The sequence below is a fragment of the Capra hircus genome, chromosome 6 (assembly GCF_001704415.2).
Source record: "Capra hircus breed San Clemente chromosome 6, ASM170441v1, whole genome shotgun sequence".
In the NCBI taxonomy this organism is placed as follows: Eukaryota; Metazoa; Chordata; class Mammalia; order Artiodactyla; family Bovidae; genus Capra; species Capra hircus.
In genome coordinates, this window is record NC_030813.1 from 81304211 (window position 1) to 81317468 (window position 13258).

General features: G+C 37.0%; 1 long non-coding RNA gene across 1 annotated transcript in view; it reads left to right on the forward strand.

Annotated features, from left to right (window-relative positions):
* The window catches only part of LOC108636229, a 29777-nt gene extending 16834 nt beyond the window's left edge, over positions 1-12943 (forward strand). Inside the window, exon 3 of the long non-coding RNA XR_001918200.1 lies at positions 12821-12943. This is a non-coding gene — a long non-coding RNA (uncharacterized LOC108636229). The remainder of the gene's footprint in view (positions 1-12820) is intronic.

A 13258-nucleotide genomic window follows, 5' to 3' on the forward strand; every position in this document is an offset into this window, starting at 1 on the left:
GTAACCTCAGATATGCAGATGACACCACCCTTCTGGCAGAAAGTGAAGAGGAACTACAAAGCCTCTTGATGAAAGTGAAAGAGGAGAGTGAAAAAGTTGGCCTAAAGCTCAACATTCAGAAAATGAAGATCATGGCATCCAGTCCCGTCACTTCATGATAGATAGATAGGGAAACTGTGGAAACAGTGGCTGACTTTAGTTTTTGGGCTCCAAAATCACTTCAGATGGTGATTGTAGCCATGAAATCAAAAGACACTTACTCCTTGGAAGGAAAGTTGTGACCAACCTAGATAGCACATTAAAAAGCAGAGACATCACTTTGGCAACAAAGGTCCATCTAGTCAAGGCTGTGGTTTTTCCAGTGGTCATGTATGGTTGTGAGAATTGGACTCTGAAGAAAGTTGAGCACCAAAGAATTGATGTTTTTGCACTGTGGTGTTGGAGAAGACTCTTGAGAGTCCCTTGGACTGCAAGGAGATCCAACAAATCCTTCCTAAAGGAGACCAGTTCTGGATATTCATTGGAAGGACTGATGCTGAAGCTGAAACTCCAATATTTTGGCCACCTCATGTGAAGAGTGACTCATTGGAAAAGACCCTGATTTGGGGAGGGATTGGGCTCAGGAGAAGAATGGGATAACAAAAAACAAAAAAAAAAAAGAAGAAGAAGAAGGGGACAACTGAGGATGAGATGGCTGGATGGCATCACCAACTCAATGCACATGAGTTTGGGTGAACTCTGGAAGTTGGTGATGGACAGAGAGGCCTGGCATGCTGCAATTCATGGGGTTGCAAAGAGTCGGACACGACTGAGCGACTGAACTGAACTGAAGGATATACATCTGTGTGCCTGCTTAATCGTTCAGTCATATCTGACTCTTTGAGACCCCATGGACTAGAGCCTGTCAGGCTCCTCTTTCCATGGAATTCTCCAGGCAAGAATACTGGAGTGGGTTGACATTCCCTTCTCCAAGGGATCTTATCAACCCAGGGATCGAACCCAGGCCTTCACTGCAGGTGTATTCTAAACTCTGAGCCACCAAGGACACTTTCTTTAAAGATTGTGTCTTTACCCCTTCCCTCCTGCTTCAGTTTTAGTTGAGACAATGAGTGTCATCAAACTATAAAACTTAATATATAAGATATATAATATAAAGCTTTAACATAAAGAACATTTATAGGTAAAGATGCATAAAAACTATCACACTGTAGTGGCTTTTATGTAGAAGATCTGAGGATCAAACCGTAGCTTTTCAAAAATTCCACTTAATGATTATTTTGTGAAGCTTTTGTTAACCATATGCTTTCACCTTCTAAAGTCTTTGGAAAGAGGTTCACATTTGTTCATATTACTCCTTTTCACCTCCTTATTTCTTCCCTTTGTGCTTAAAAAGACGACTTCATATTCTTAACACATTTCCTTTTTTTGCAACACTATTCTCTTCAGATGTTTTCCTACTTAAATGTTAAGGAATACATTGAAATAGCCTACAAAATCATATAAACTAAACTACAAAATGAGACCCTTAATATGTCAGCATCCAGTATTTGAGTGACAACACTAAAATAAGTTAGAAAATTTGTTTTTAATACTAAACTTAAAAAGGGATATAATTCTCAATTAAAGAAATCTGATGAGAATGATTACGGTGATGATGATCTTGTGCTAAGCTGCTTCAGTCGTGTCCAACCTGACTCTTTGCGACTCCATGGACTCTAGCCCACCAGGTTTCTCTGTCCATGGGAATCTCCAGGCAAGAATACTGGAGTGGGTAGCCATGCCCTCCTCCAGGGGATCTTCCCAACCCAGTGATCCAAACTGTGTCTTTTATGTCTCCTACATTTCAGGCAAGTTCTTCCACTAGCACCACCTGGGAAGCTCAATGATGATTTTAAGTGGAAATACTAAATAACCATATATCCATATACCCCAGCAGCTGAAAGCTACATAAAGGGAGGAATAGTGTTTTTAATCCATGTTTACACATTATCTTTCTAGTATATACAGTAGAGTTAGTACCTCTCTGGGCACTGCTGCTGCTGCCACTCATCTTAAAGTGCCATCTCTCTCACCTCAACTAGCTCCACATAAGCCCTTCCACAGCACTCCACATCTCAATATACTGGACACATATGTGGTACATTGGATCCAGAAGCTAAGGATTACTCGTGTTTTCCTTTGTGTGTGTGTGTGTGTGTGTGTGTGTACGTTAGTCACTCAGTCGTGTTTGACTTTTTGCAACCCTATAGACTATAGCCCACCAGGCTCCTCTGTCCATGGAATTCTGGCAAGAATACTAGAGTGGGTTGCCTTTCCCTTCTCCAGGGGATATTCCTAACCTAAGGATCAAACCCTGGTCTTCGGATTCTTTGCCATCTGAGATACCATGGAAGCCCATCTTTTCCTTTATTCCTTGGTAAAGCTAATTTTTACTCTCACCATAATTCTACCAAATTTTTGGTAAAGTCACTGTCATAGATTTAAATTACAGATTCCACCCCATTCCAGTAACTACAGATGAGTGCATGAGGTGAGCTGGTGAAGGATTTAGGTATCAAATCCCACACACTAAAATAATTTCTTCTCTCCAAACTTAACACTCTCTTATGGAGTCAAGTTTGATTTCACAAAACTTATCTTTACTTAAAACATTTATAAAACACTTACATTGTGCCGAAAGAAAATTGAAAGTCACTCAGTCATGTCCCTCTTTGTGATCCCATGGATGGTAACCAGCTAGGCTCCTCTGTCCATGGAATTCTTCAGGCAAGAATACTGGAGTGGGTAGCCATTTCCTTCTCTAGGAGATCTTCCTGACCCAGGGGTCAAACCTGGGTCTCCTGCATTGGAGGCAGATTCCTGACTATCTGAGCCACCAAGGAAACCACAATCTGTACCAAATGCTATTCTAAATACTTTATTAACATTAATCCATCTAATTCTTACTCCAGATCTAAGAATGAATTACTCTTATTAGCCTCATTTCACAGATGAAGAAACAGCGGCAGAGAAAGGTTAACTAGTTCAAGGTCACACAATGAATGAAAGAAAGGGTCAAGCTTCAAACTCAGGCATGCTGGCTCCAGCTCTGTGCTATTAATAGCTCCAGTGAAGCAGTCTGCCTCTGTCCTCATGGAAAGCGACTCAGTATCTCATGTAAATATACACCTGGTAAACCTGATCCACATTCCATATTAGTCTGAAACTGCAGCCTGCTACAGAGACATCATGCCCTGGATTTGGCTTCAGTCATATGAAACTGAATACACATATTCATCAATCCTTATCCTTTTGTTTCAAAGCTTAGGCAATTGCTAAGGTGCATATTCCCATCTTTCCTTTTATTTCTGAATATTCTTCTTCTAATCATATTATCTTGTTTTTGTACAATGCCAAGCAAGTAGCCCCTATGATGGAAAGGACAACTTTTTTAGTGTTAGTTCTAGAAGGTCTATTTATATATCATTTATTAATGTTATTGGTGTATTATTATACTATAATTTAAAAATTATTATAATTCTTGACTATATTCTTTGCAGCCAAAGAAGGAGAAGCTTTATACAGTCAGCAAGAACAAGACCAGGAGCAGACTGTGGCTCAGATTATAAACTCCTATTTGCCAAATTCAGACTGAAATTGAAGGAAGTAGTGAAAACCACTAGACCATTCAGGTATGACCTATATCAAACCTTATGATTGTACAGTGGAATTGACAAACAGATTCTAGGGATTAGATCTGATGTAATGCCTAAAGAACTATGGATAGAGATTCATAACATTGTACAAGAGGCCACGATCAAAACAGTCCCCAAGGGAAAAAAATGCAAAAAGACAAAATAGTTGTCTGAGGAGGCCTTACAAATAGCTGAGAAAAGAAGAGAAGCAAAAGGCAAAGGAGAAAAGGAAAGACACACCCATGTGAATGCAGAGTTCCAAAGAATAGCAAAGATAGATAAGATAGCCTACCTCAGTGATCAAAGCAAAGAAATAGAGAAAAACAACAGAATGAAAAAGACTAGAGATCTCTTGAAGAAAATTAGAGATATCAAGGGAACATTTCATGCAAAGATGGGCACAACAAAGGATAGAAAAAGTACGGACCTAACTGAAGCAAAAAATAGTAAGAAGAGGTGGCAAGAATACACAGAAAAACTATACAAAAAAGATCTTCATGACCCAGATAACCATGACAGTGTGATCACTCACCTAGAGCCAGACATCCTGAAATGTGAAGTCAAGTGGGCCTTAGGAAGATCACTATGAACAAAGCTAGTGGAGGTGATGGAATTCCAGTTGAGTTATTTCAAATCCGAAAAGATGATGCTGTGAAAGTGCTGCACTCAATATACCAGCAAATTTGGAAAACTCAGCAGTGGCCACAGGAATGGAAAATGTCAGTCTTCATTTCAGTCCTAAAGAAAAGCAATGCCAAAGAATGTTCAAACTACTGGACAATTGCACTCATCTCATATGCTATTAAAGCATTGTTCAAAATTATCCAAGCTAGGCTTCAGCAGTATGTGAACCAAGAACTTCCAGATATTCAAGCTGGATTAGAAAAAACAGAGGAACCAGAGATAAAATTGCCAATATCCATTGGATCATAGAAAAAGTAATAGAATTCCAAAAAACATCTACTTCTGCTTCATTGATACACTAAAGCCTTTGACTGTGTGTATCACAACAAATTGTGATAGGAATACCAGACAATGTTACTTGTCTCCTGAGAAATTTATATGCAGGTCAAAAAGCAACAGTTAAAAGCAGATATGGACCAAAGGACTGGTTTCAAATTGGGAAAGGAGTACATCAAGGCTGAATTTTGTCACCCTGCTTATTTAATTTATATACAGAGTGTATCATGTGAAGTGCTGGGTTGGATGAAGCACAGGCTGGAATCAAGCTTCCTGGGAGGAATATCAATAACCTCATATATGCAGATGACACCACTCTTATGGAAGAAAGCAAAGGGTAACTAAACAGCTTCTTGATTAAAGTGAAAGAGGAGAGTGAAAAAGCTGGCTTAAAACTCAACATTCAAAAAACTAAGATGATGATATCCAGTCCTATCACTTAATGGCAAACAGATGGGGAAACAATGGAAACAGAGACAGACTTTATTTTGAGGGGTTCCAAATTCACTGCAGATGGTAACTACAGCCATGAAATTAAAAGACACTTTCTCCTTGGAAGAAAAGCTATGACCAACCTTCATAGCATATTAAGCAGCGGCATTACTTTGTCAACAGAAGTCTGTACAGTCAAATCTGTGTTTTTTTTCCCACAGTCATGTATGGATGTGAGAGTTGGAACATAAAGAAGGCTGAACACTAAAGAAATGATGTCTTTGAACAGTGATGTTGAAGACTCTTGAGAGCCCCTTGGACTGCAAGGAGATCCACCCAGTCAATCCTAAAGGAAATCAGTCCTGAATATTCATTGGAAGGACTGATGTTGAAGCTGAAACTCCAATACTTTGGCCATCTGATGTGAAGAACTGACTCACTGGAAAAGACCCTGATGCTGGGAAAGTTTGAAGGCAGGAGGAGAAAGGGTCGACAGAGTAGGAGATGGTCGGATGGCATCACTGACTAGATTGTCATGAGTTTGAGCAAGCTCTGGGAATTGGTGATGGACAAGGAAGCCTGGTGTCCTGTAATCCATGGGTTCTCAAAGAGTCGGACATGACTGAGTGACTGACTGAACTGAGGCAAATAGCATAGAATAGATTTTAAGTGTGTGGATTTCGCACTGATCTATCTGTTTATGAGTGCATATATGCCACATTTTACGTGACCTTAGGCAAGTTACTTACCCTTTTTGTGTCTCAATTTTCCAAAATGTAAAATAGGGAAACAATAAGATTTATTTTATAGGATACTAATCAAATTATTTAAAGTGTGTACAGTACCTAAATAGTGTCTAGGATGTGGCAGGCATTATGTCAGAGTATTTATGTTGTATATTTGTAAAGCCTGCTACCATTCTATATTGTAGTTTAGAAAGTGAAATCGCTCAGTCATGTCCGACTCTTTTGTGACCCCATGTACTGTAGCCTACCAGGTTCCTCTGTCCATGGGATTTTCCAAGCAAGAGTACTGGAACGGGTTGCCGTTTCCTTCTCCAGTATTGTAGTTTAAACCTTGCTAATTATTGAACAATTATTATTCATACTTCTTTATAATTCTAGAAGTGCACAGTTTGTTACCTAAATCTGATAAGTATAGTAAAGCAACAATAAATGAATTATTATATCCACTTACCCTTATATTGTTGACAGGAAGCCAGATAAAAGGTAAAGACTTAAAACAGAAATATAATACAGATTTCTCTGTGTTTGTGGTAACTCCTACTCTGCGTAATTCCACCCAGATGACAGATCTTTTTCTAATCATGTGGGAAGCATACCTGCTAAGTTACAAATGTTTCTGAGGGAAAACTACCAATGAGATATTGGAAATTTTGATGGAGTTTTTTAGCCTTTTGATTAATGTACACAGATACCAAGAATCAAATATATTTAAATACTTCAAACAAATAGCTCATGGTCCATATTTCCATGCAGTTTAACCACTTAACCTGTAATAGGTTGACTTTTGAAATGACAGGCCAAATCACTTACATATTTTTTTCATAGCATATGTAAACACTGGTATAGAACCTTTAATTTCTGATGTTATTATTGAGTGGTATTTTAAAACTCTGATAAAGTAATAGGATTTGATCACATATGGTTACTAATATGCTCACAAACTGAGGTCAAATATAAGATGATTAGTCAAGTTATATCTAATATTGTTTATAATCCTGTGTTATTAGAAATGTCAACTGAGCAGTAACTTAAAAAAAAAAAAAGACTATTTTCTTATCTTTCTTTTAAATGTCATACCAAAGAGCAAGATGTATGTAGGACAGAGAGTATTATGAGTTGTTCTCAGACTAAAGTTTTTGTATGTTGAAGTCAGTATGTGTTTTGGTTTCATTTATATGATACAACCTTATTTCAATGAAACCTAGAATGCAAACAAGTTGAAATATAGCGTAAGAGGGAAAAATCTAAAGATGCTGCCAGTGAGATGAGAGAGATTACTGCCTCCAATTCTGCACCATTCAACTCTTGCATCAGTTCTCCAACGTATATTCAACTGGATAGCCGGGTAGAAGCCATTGTTCTTTGGTATGTCTTCAATTTTTTAATAGTATTCGACACTTTCAGAGTCAAGTTTCAGATTCAGATTCTGGCTCCAGGAACTCCTTACATACATTTACCAGATTTCCATGAGTAATGAAACTCCTTTTATTCATGCAACATATATTTATTGAAACTTGACTAACTGACCGTCTGTGTGCTGGATTCTGAAATAGTTCCTACCATAGAAATGTTTCCACTGACAAAAATATACAAGTTCACACAGGCACTTCATGTCAGATATATCTACAAGACACGATAGAAGCTTATGGTAATGATTCCCAATTCAGAGGCGGCACGTAGAGAAGGAATCTGGAGGAAAGACAACACATCTGAGATCTAAAGTATTAACAAGATGAGAGGCTGAAGAGTGTAGTGTCAACAGGCACACACTTTGAAGTAACTGAATCTCAATTCTACCAACAATAGGTTATATAAACTTGGCAGAATGCAAGGTGTCCATTATAACATGGTCTGTCATCAAAGGAGCAAGTCGTGGTGAAAATCAACCAAAGCTCTACTTAACTTGGAAATATCTTCATAATAAATTAAATAGTGAGTGAAAAAAAGTATACCTTTTAGGCAACTTCCAAAAACTTTATTCTAAGAAAAAAACACAAAGCAAAACAAAGTATTGTTTCCTCAAAGTATTATTCTTCAAAAACCATCACATCATGGTTAAAGATTACAGATGTATCTCCTACAAACTTCTGCAATGGGAAATACAAATTGCAAGTAACATAAAATATTAACAATATTGGAATTCATATGGTAAACTATGTCTTGAATTTACAACAGTGTAAACTTCTCATCAAATTAAAAACTAAATTAGAAGTTATTAACAATAATAGAACACAAGTACTTACTTTTGATATATGACTTTCTTACTCACCTTTAGTCATTTAGTGTTTTGGTCATGACCTTTTAAGGATCTATTTTGAATCAACATTTATCCAAAAATAATATTGTGCCAATTATTTTATCTCTTGTTTCTCGGCTCCAATATTTTTCTATCCTTGCTCCATTTCCCTTACTAATTTATATGAGGATTGCTGGTTAATTTTACATTCCCACCTTAGGTTGTATGATATTCAGATGATATTCAGATGAATATCATATTAACAAAACTAAATGTCATACTAAACAAGAAGTTTAGAATATTTAGAATATCATACTAAATAAGAAGTGGGATAGTATGGCTGAGATCAAGAGATGAAAAACACAATCCTTTGGAATTTGCATCTACCCTTTATGGAGTGAGAGTGAGAGAGACTTAATTTGTACCAAGGAGAAGTACACTTTATTAGATGGTAGCATATAGTTTGCATTTGTCATAATATATTTATACGATGATATATTCAAGCTATGAGTAATGTGCAGGTAATTTGCCAATTTTCTCTCAACTCCAAATAAAAGAATTAAAGAGCCTCTTGATGAAAGTGAAAGAGGATAGTGAAAAAGTTCACTTAAGACTCAAATTCAAAAAACTAAGATCATGGTATCCGGTCCCATTACTTCATGGCAAATAGATGGGGAAACAATGGAAACTGTGACAGACTTTATTTCTTGGGCTGCAAAATCACTGAAGATGGTGACTGCAGCCATGAAATTAAAAGAGGCTTGCTCCTTGGAAGAAAAGCTATGACCAACCTTGAGAGCATATTAAAAAACAGAGACATTACTTTGTTGACAAAGGTCTGTCTAGTCAAAACTATGGTTTTTTCCAGTAGCAATGTATTGATGTGAGAGTTGGACCATAAAGAAGTCTAAGCACCAAAGAACTGATGCTTTTGAACTGTGGTGTTGGAGAAGATTCTTGAGAGTCCCTTGGACTGCAAGAAAATCCAAACGGTCGATCCTAAAGGAAATCAGTCCTGAATATTCATTGGAAAGACTGATGCCGAAGCTACGGCTCCAATACTTTGGCCACCTGATATGAAGAACTGACTCAATGGAAAAGGCCCTGATGATGGAAAAGATTGAAGGAAGGAGAAGGTGGTGACAGAGGATGAGATGATTAGATGGTATCACTGACTCAATGGACATGAGTTTGAGCAAGCTCCAGGAGTTGGTGATGGACAAGAAACCCTGGCATGATGCAGTCCATGGGGTCACAAAGAGTCAGATACAACTGAGTGACTGAACTGAACTGAGAAGGAAACTGGAATGAGAAGAGAAGGGTGCATTAGTTCTTGCTGTCCCTCATGGTATTGTCCAGCCAGAGCTGTTTCTTCCAACAGCTGCAGGTGATTCTCCTCCTGCTTCTTTTGACACTTTTAGAATGAGTCTCATCATTCTGCCTTAGTGGGACCAGCCACACACAAATTACATTTTTTTTCTCTCCAGAATCTAAGTTCTAAATCATTGTTGCCTTTTTCAGGATTCTTGGTCAAACAATCTAATTTCTTCCTTTTGTTCTCCTAGTTCTGCTTTTTTGCAGTTATTATCTCTGATTTATTTCTGTGCTCTCTTTTTGCTTAGGGAGCCTTCCAACTTCTTTAAAACACATTTTTTATATTAAATATATTTTGTTGAAATACCTGGTGTGGTTTCTGTTTTCCTGTTGGATCCAAATCACTAGAAATATTGAAACCAAAGTACTTATTTGTCAAAAATAATTGAACTTCTATTATAAACCTTTACTCTGCCATAAATCTTGCATGAATGTTGAAAATCACAAAAAGAAAATACTACATATCAACCTTAAATTTATCTTAAAATATTAAAGTTCAAATTGCTTCATAATTTTCTATGGAATCTTGATATGTGGCTGTATGATGGATTTAACTTTTTGTTACTTGTTAAGAATTTTATACTCAAATTCTTTTTAGACAATAATTAAAAACAAGATTTATATTTTAAAGTAAATCAAAATGAACAAAAATATCAAAATCAGTGACATTATTTTGAAAAAGTGATTTGGAAGTGAATATTAATTCTTTTTAAAATTTTTTGAAACCTATCTTCTGTTTTCTTGAAATAGAAAAAGAAAAAGATAAAGGTGTCACTTGTTAAGATATTTCATTTCTTGAAAATGTTCTTTGAAAGAAAACTGCAACTTAATGAATAAAATTATTTGGAGAACTATTAGAAAACAGGCCAAAAGTAAAGGAGAAAAATATGCCAAGTTATATATCCATTCATTAAGTGATTCTTTAAAAAATAGACAAATCCAAAAAACAAAAATAGTAGAAAAATGAAGACTGAAATGTTGCTTGTTGACCCAGAGATCCCACCTGGGTCTTCAGCATTGGAGGTAGATTCTTTACTATCTGAGCCATCACAGAAGCCCAGTAGAAACACACTACTATGTATAAAATAGATAAACAAGGAATGACCATATGATGCAGAAAACTATATTCAATACCTTATAATAATCTATAATGAGAAATATTAAAAAATATACAATATATTCAAACTGAATCACTTTGCTATACACCTGAAAGACTGTAAACCAACTATACTTCAATTTTTAAAAATTTTTTAAAACTATTAAATAGTACAAGTTTATAAATTAACTCCATTGCCAGTATAATTTGTTTTACTACCCTTTATTTTGGGGTCTACTTGGATTTATACATTTGTACATATAATGATGCAAATCACGTTAAATCTTTTTGGGGATAATTTAATATATAAATATATGCATGCATATCATACTCTATTTCAAAAGAACTAGTGAAGTGATTTCAAAAGAAGGGGGAGGTCATGCACTGGGTTGTTATGATTATCACTAGTGAGAATACTCATTATGCCTCATTAAAAGGACAGCTTTTCTGTCCTTTAAGTGTCAGGTAAATAAATTCACACCAGCTCCTGAAACTGAAATAACTCTGTGACCAAACACGATACCCTCTTCTCTAAGTCGTTCCTATCTTATACCATCCATAATGACTTTCCTCTACTAAACAAGGTAACTCCATTATTTTCAGGGATTCCCTGATAGCTCAGTTGGCAAAGAATCCACCTGCAATGCAGGAGACCCCGGTTCGATTTCTGGGTTGGGAAGACCCACTGGAGAAAGGATAGGCTACCCTCTCCAGTATTCTTGGTCTCCCTTGTAGCTCAGCTGGTAAGGAATCCACCTGCAATGCTAGAGGTTGATCCCTGAGTTTGGAAAGATCCCCTGGAGAAGGGAAAGGCTATCCACTCCAGTGTTCTGGCCTGGAGATTTCCATGGACTGCATAGTCCATGGGGTTCCAAAGAGTCGGACATGACTGAGCTACTTTCACTTCTTCCACTATTTTTAATTTGAATCAATTCAATTATCTATTTTCCACCCTTTTCTTCATACACTGTTATCCAGTACACCATCCTTGTGTATTTCTATTTTTATATGTATATGTTTGTATTTATTTTAATTTAACAAAGAGCTATATGTATCCTCATATGTGTTTACCTAATGGCTCACACAGTATAGAATCTGCCTGCAATGCAGGAGACCCAGGTTGAATCCCTGGGTCAGGAAAGTCCCTTGGAAAGAAATGGCAACCCACTCCAGTATTCTCACCTGGATAATTCCATGGAGCCTGAGTGGCTACAATCCATGGAGTTGCAGAGAGTCAGACATGACTGAGTAAGTAACACACACACTCACAAACACACACACACATATACGTATCCTCAGCACATTATGCCTTAAATATTTCTTTTTAAAATACCTATTTACTTCTGTTTTAAAATTTTTACTGTCTGTCTTAAATTAGAGTCCTCCCATGGTTGCCCAATGCATATATACACTGCTAAAAGATTTATTCTTAAAATTAAAAACAAAAAGTTTGTTTTCTATTTCTAAACTTTTGATGTTTCAGTCTTATCTATTATTTAATACCTGACACTTTCAGCCTTCTTATAAAGTTTTCCAAAATCAGTCCTGACTTGGGACTTGCCTGGTGGTTGGGGTTAAAGCTCTTCTCTTCCACTGCAGGGGTCCTGGGTTCCATCCCTGATCAGGGAGCTAAGATCCTACGTGCCTTGAGGTGAGAAAAAAAATTAGACCTGACTGCAAGAAGACAATAACCACTTTTCCCCAGTTAAAACTTACTTCCCAAGTACATTTCTTCTCATGTGTTATTAATCTTTCTTCTCATCTATTATTCATTACCCCTAACAAAAAGAGAATATATTCTCCAGTCTGGGGACTCTTTCTTCTATTTTCTTTGGTGATGATGGTTTAGTCACTAAGTCATGTCTGACTCATGTGACCCCATAGACAATAGCCCACCAGGCCCCTCTGACCAATGAATCTTCCAGGCCAGAGTACTGGAGTGGGTTGGCATTTCCTTCTTTAGGGTATCTTCCTCACCCAGAGATCAAACCCCAGTCTCCTGCATTGCAGGAGGGTTCTTTACCATCTGAGCCACCAGGGAAGCCCATTATCTGTAATAAAGCAATATATCAATATTTTCTCAAAGACAATCAAAATTCTCACTCTCTAGCATCCTTTATCAAAATTCATCAGTAACCATAACAATTCTATAGGATTTATTTTCTTTATTATTCCTTTGATTACTTAATTACATGTACCTTTACCATTTTTCTACTTTGTATTCAGTTTCTCCTCTCTACCTTGGTGGAAGCTCCTAAATGGAATTTTTGGAGGTAATTACTTTTTACATTTACATTTACAGATGAACAAGTTGGATTTAGAAAAGGCAGAGGAACAAGAGGTCAAGTTGCCAACAACCACTGAATCATAAAAAAAGCAAGGGGATTCCAGAAAAGCCTCTACTTCTGCTTCATTGAATACACTAAAGCCTTTGACTGTGTGGATCACAACAAATTATGGAAAATAGTTAAAGAGATGGTAATATCAGACCACCTCACCTGCCTCTTGAGAAATCTGTATGCAGGTCAAGAAGCAACAGTTAGAACCGGACATGAATCAACAGACTGGTTCCAAATAGGAAAAGGAGTACATCAAGGCTGTATATTGTCACCCTGCTTGTTTAGATTCTATGCAGCATACATCATGTGAAATGCCAGGCTGGATGAAGCTCAAGCTGGAAACAAGACTGAAGGGAGAAATATCAATAACCTCAGATACGCAGATGACAACATCCTAATGG